Raw genomic sequence first — 6,009 nt, forward strand, 5'->3', positions numbered from 1 at the left:
GACGGGGGTCCCGGGAGGAGCCCGCGGTTCTCACGCCTCTGCCCGCCGCCCCCTCCCCGGCAGGTGCACCTGATGAAGCCGGACGCGGTCCCCAAGGCGTGCTGCGCGCCCACCAAGCTGAGCGCCACCTCCGTGCTCTACTACGACAGCAGCAACAACGTCATCCTGCGCAAGCACCGCAACATGGTGGTCCGCGCCTGCGGCTGCCACTGACACCCTGCCCCCGCCGGCCGGCCCTCCGCGGGCGCGGGGGCCAGGAGACCCCCAGCCCCCCGCCCAGCTCAGGCAGGGCGGCAGTGAGGGCCCCCCTCCCCTGCCCACATCCTCCAACGGGCTGGTCCTCCCCAGGCCCCCTGCCCCATCGCGTGCCTGGTGTCCTGGTGGAACTCTGCACGGTGGTCTGTCATCCAGCATGGTTCCACCCCAGCTCCCTCCCGAGGCTCAGGCTGCCTTTTCTTTGGGGTTGACAGAGAGTCCTGTCTTGAGGACCCACTCTTGTCCATTGCTGGCCCAGCTGCGGGCGGATGTGGGGTGAACTGAGGCACCTGGAGTCCAGGATGGCCACCTCAGGCCCTTCACCACCCAGGACTGGGTTTGGGGATGTGCAGACAGGTCCTGGTCCATCTCCAGTTGCCTGACCCTCCCGGGTGCAAAACCGGGCATTTCTGGGCACTCAGAACGTGGAGTCATCTTCAGTTTTCTATATTTGTGCATCTGAATGACCAGACTGTTGGCCACAAGGAGGCATGTGGGTCACCTCCAGAAAGAGTTGAATGAATAGCATGATTTAGGGCCAAGGCCAGTGTCAATTACCTTCCCTGTCCTCCTGCCTTGATCTGTCTCTGCTGTCTGGGGAAGATGTGCCTTGCATGGACACTTTGGTGAAACAAAAAATCTTGGGGGCTTTATTGACCCCATCTGTCAGTCACTGTGTTGAACAATCAGGAGTTCAGCTCTGTGAAAAAGTTACCTTTTCGCTGAGCCCAGTATGGTGGATACATTGGGTGGCCCAGGATGATAATGCCCAGCAATGGTGACAAAGTTTCTCTTAACTTTCTTCATGGCAGTCATCAATTATCAACCTTGATATTTTTTTGTTCAACTCTGGAAAGAATTTCAAAGTGATCAGCACCAAACTCAGGTGGCCACCACCAACAGATTAGAGTTGTATGTAGAGTGAAAACTGCCTGCCTTCTCCTGCTAAGGAGCAATTCACTGCACCCAGGGACACTGGGTGGCCTGTGGCCAGGCATGGGGCGAGGGCAGGGCTGGTCAGCACCTGCCTGTGTCCAGAAGTTGTCAAAAACAGACTGGTCACCCAAGTCTGTGTCACCCTGTGTGCCCCAGAGTCCCGTCCTGTTTCTTGGGGTCTGTGAGCCAAAGAAAAGGCCCGCGTCCCAGGGGAGTGACAGGTGGCAATTAGGCCGAGCTGGGCGGGGAGGTTCCCGGAAACCACTGTTCTCCTTGGAGCGGCCACCTGGAGTGTTTATTTGATTTCTGACTTGGTAAGCCTGTAATTTACCTGGTGGACCAGACAGAACCCAGCTGTCCAAACCCCAAAATATCATTAAAAACAGATCCTGGGCCCGCCCCAACCCAGGGGCACAGCCCAGGATGACACCCCGGGAGTTCACTCTGTGCCCCGAGGGGCTCCGGGAGCGCAGCAGGGGTGGAGGAGGGGGCTGGGCTGCGGGACAGCAGCCCCTCCGCCTGGACCTGGGAAGGGCTCTGGGAGCCAGTGCACCCGAAGAGACCCCTACATGGACACAGGAAAGCAGTGAGCTCCACAACAGTGTAGGGATCTAGGCTCTGGCCTACATGTTAGGGATGTGACTTTGTGACTTCCTCCTCTAGGCCTCATTTCCCATCCGTAATATTAAGCTTTTTGATCTGCAAAGGACCTTCAGCCTGGGAAACTGTGTCTGCCAAGCTTGTCTCACACTGAGCCCAGAGGCAGCCTGGCAACGTGGAGCTCAGGTGGCCATCATGAATCAGAGCTGGCACATAAGGTGGAACCTGTTTTTATTCTAGTACTTACCTAAGAGTTTTCTCATCCCAACAGCAAAAGAGTCTCCTGTGCATGCGCTTAGTCGTTCAGCCACGCTCAGCTCTTGTGACCCTACGGACTGTAGCCCGTCAGGCCCTCTGTCCATGAGATTCTCCCAGGCAAGAATACTGGAATGGGCTTAGTTAGGGGTACACCAGGAATGTCTGTCTGGTTACCCAAAGGTTGGCAGATGCTGAGCACACCTCACCTCCCAGCCAAGCAGTGCTTAGCAGGAATGGAGCTGCAATCTTGCTTTTTCATCCAGAACAACTGAAAAAGTGTTATTGTTTATGTACCTGGTAGTCAGACTTCAGCAACTTTTGCCATCCGGTCACTAAGTGAAATCAAATAGGAAAAACCCTGAGTGGTGCCACAGTAGTAAATGAACACAAGGCCCATGTATTTTATCCCAAGAGTTATCTTTGCTCAGCCAAGTGGTGCAGTGGCAGGAGAGATGCCACCATTTCCCTTTTCTTGCTCAGGGCCTGGCTTGTTTACCTGGCCAGACTAGAAAGAAAAATAAAGGTGGTCAGTTCAGACCCACTGACAGCAATGGGAAGTCAATGACAGCTGACAGGTAAGGAGGATGTGGGGAAAAAAAGCAAAAGGAGAAACACACAAGTTTTGCTATTTGCAATGTAATCCTGGCCTCAAGAGCAAGTCATCATGTCAGGTTCACTGTTTCAAACCAAGGTAGGCTAGTAACATGTTCTGGAAAACTTCCTAAGAAATAGGAAAAGAGGCAGCAGGCATAACAACAGCACATATTTTTGAAGCCAAATGGACTTGAATCCTGGGTATTCTTCCTCTGTAGAGCAGGATAGTGGCTCTCTCCTTCCAAGCTATTAAAAAGATCATCTGTGTACACAAACATTTAGTACCATTCTGGCATATAAATATTTAACAACTGGAGAAAGTCAATTGTGTTCAACTCTCTGCAACCCCATGGATGGTAGCCCACCAGGCTCCTCTGTCCATGGAGTTCTCCAGGCCAGAATACTGGAGTGGGTAGCCTATCCCTTCTCCAGGAAATCTTCCTGACCCAGGAATTGAACCCAGGTCTCCTGCATTGCAGGTGGATTCTTTACCAACTGAGCTACCAGAGAAGCCCCTAAGAATACTGGAGTGAGTTGCATTCCCTTTTCCAGGGGGTCTTCCTGACCCAGGGACTGAACCTGTGTCTCCTGCGTTGCAGGCAGATTCTACTTAACAACTGGTATCTGTTGGTTTTATTACAAAAGAGTTTGCTAGTTTTGCGCCCCTTCTGTGCTCGGTCACTAAAACTTTCTTCTTCTGAGAATGTATTTTGTGGGTGATGGTGTTTGTTCAGAGCTGTGCTTTTTCCTAAAACATTTACACACCACAATCTTTTGAGGACAGGACTTGTGTTCTCACTGCTTTAAAGGTCTGGGCAAGTGGCCGGTTATGCGGCAGTGGCCAGGGCAGTGACACCATGCTGTGTGTTCCCAGGAGCCTGCTGAGGGCGCTCAGCACTGCCGAGGTGCCCTTTAGGCAATTTAAACAGGGCTTGTCCATCCTGAGTGTCACTCATGGGGAAGCCTTTTATAAGCACTTGACCCACTTTTTTTTTTAATGTGCTTTTATTACAGCAATAGTGCAATTTAGAAGGAAAGTTTGGACAAAACAAAAAAATAAAATACAATTCAAATCACCATAATCCTACAAGTCAGATAAACATGCTAGTTAATATTTTGTTGAATTTATTTCTAGGCTTTTTTCTTAGGATATATATATATATATATATATATATATATATATAAAATATAGATGTTTACATATTACAGATAGGTATTTGTACAAAACTGGAATTATCCTGTGTTATATAAACTGCTTTAGATGTGCTTTCTCCACTTTATTATATGGTATAATTTCCCCTAATAAATACGTTTTGAAAATATAACTCTCTAATTTTCCAACACCTGGAACTCTTTGTTTTTCACCACTAAAAAGTAGGTTCAACAGTCTTTTTTTGTGCCAGCAGCATCTGGAGCAGACATGCTATGAAACACTCCCAAGCCACAGAGTCCTGGGGCCACAACCCTGGGTTTCTTCCTCTGTGCAGCCACCACACCCAGCAAAGATGGGGCCTGGCCCTGGAGGAGCTAGTGAGGGATGGTGTTGGTCAATTTTCTGTCTATAACTAGACCGCGGTATCCACAGTTTAGCCAAACACCAGTCCAGATGGTGCTGTGAAGGTATTTTTCAGATGTGACTGACATTTAAATCAGTATGTCTGAAAGTAAAGCAGATGACCCTCTCCCAAACAGTGTGGGTGGGCCTCATGCAATCAGTTGAGGGTCTCAAGAGAGAAAGATTAGGATACCATGAGGGAAAGGAATTCTGCCTTCAGAACAGTCTTTGGACTCAAGTTTCAACATCAACTCTCCCTGGGGCTCCAGCCTGCTTGCCTGTCCTGCAGCTATCAGACTTGTCAGCCCCCCCAACTGTAGAGCCAATTCTGTATAATGAATCTTTCTCTGTGTACACATAGGCACATCCTATTGGTTCTATTTCTCTGGAGAAGTCTAATACAGGGACCATATGGTATCTGTCACCAATTACTCCACTCTGTCACTGCAGTAAGAATAGGTAAACCAATGGCTATGACTGTGTTCCAATAAAACTTTAGTCATAAAACCAGGTAGTGGGCTGGATTAGAACCAAGGAGTTTGCTAACCTTTTGTCTCCTGACAAACAGGTATAGTACCTAGCATGGAGAAGGCACTGTGAGTAATAAAGTATCGTTTTAAAAAAATCTGTAGAATGAAAGTGAGCAAATAAGCAAATGTAACATGGAGACAGAAATACAGTCACTGGCTCTGAGGCTGGCAGTGTGATGTGGGAGTGGAGGCACTGAAGACAGGAATTTTTCCACTGTCTTTGATGCCCATGGTCTTGACGGTGGTCTGACAAGGGTATCTGGCCTGAAGATGTATCACCCAGCATCTCAGGGAATTGTCCAAGGGAAGAGAAGAAAAGCTGTGGGGAAGAGATTATGCCCTATTCCTACCAACCCGTCTCGGGGGACAGTTCAGCCCTGACAGGCGACATCTGACAACTCCCAGGAACTAGCTGGAGGCAGCAGTACAAAAACTAGGATTTATTTACCAGAAGAAAATGTCCAGGAGTCACACAGGTGGGCCCAGGAGAAGCCCTGGTGGCAAAGGCCTGGAAAGGCCATGCCCAGCTGTCCACGGTGGGGAGGGCGGCCGAGCCCAAGGCCACACCTGAGGACGACCGGAGGAGGCGCAGGCTGTGCCTGCAGAGGGGCTGCCCCACGCTGACCCCGAGAAGGGCCAGCACGCGAAGCCCTGCTCGCTGCCAACCGGACACCTCGGGCGCCGGTCCCCGGGTTGACAGCTCCCCTCTCACACGTACTCCCCACAGTCGGAGATGATCACCTTCTGCTTGGGCTTCCCGTCCTTGCTGCCCTGGGCCTTTGCGGGCCGAAAAGAAGAGGAGGAACCAGGGGAGGGAGGGTGGAGAGTTGAGGGTGGCTCAGGGATACCTGCCCCTCTGCCCATCCCACCCCCACCCCCCCAATAGCAGCTTGTTGTGGTCTCTCTCCAGGTCCCCGATTCAGCTCTCCCACATTCACGGCTGTGCCCCAGGGGCCCCGGCAGCCACCTACCTCAATCTGCCGCAAGACATCCAGGCCATCCGTGATCTCCCCAAACACTACATGCTTGCCGTCCAGCCAATCTGTCTTGTCACATGTCAGGAAGAACTGGGAGCCGTTGGTGTTTGGGCCGGAGTTGGCCATGGAGAGCAGGCCTGGGGAGAGAAGCGCCCGTCAGCTCCCCCGACTCTGCTGGTCGTCCTGGGCGTGGAGGGGGGAGTGCAGATGCTGCCCTGCACCTGCAGATGGGAGAGCGAATGGGACGGGGACCAGGAGCTGACTATGCGCCGGTTGGAGAAGAGTGGCTTCAGTGGACCAGTGG

General features: G+C 51.6%; 1 long non-coding RNA gene across 1 annotated transcript; it reads right to left on the minus strand.

Annotated features, from left to right (window-relative positions):
• Positions 1-3,629: 3,629 nt before the first annotated feature.
• Positions 3,630-6,003, minus strand: LOC139034306 (uncharacterized). The gene is made up of 2 exons (XR_011486703.1): positions 5,700-6,003; positions 3,630-5,505 (listed from the first exon to the last, which is right to left on the minus strand). It is a non-coding gene; the product is annotated as an uncharacterized lncRNA (long non-coding RNA).
• Positions 6,004-6,009: the final 6 nt, after the last annotated feature.

Source organism: Odocoileus virginianus, unplaced genomic scaffold (assembly GCF_023699985.2).
Source record: "Odocoileus virginianus isolate 20LAN1187 ecotype Illinois unplaced genomic scaffold, Ovbor_1.2 Unplaced_Contig_329, whole genome shotgun sequence".
Taxonomy (NCBI): Eukaryota; Metazoa; Chordata; class Mammalia; order Artiodactyla; family Cervidae; genus Odocoileus; species Odocoileus virginianus.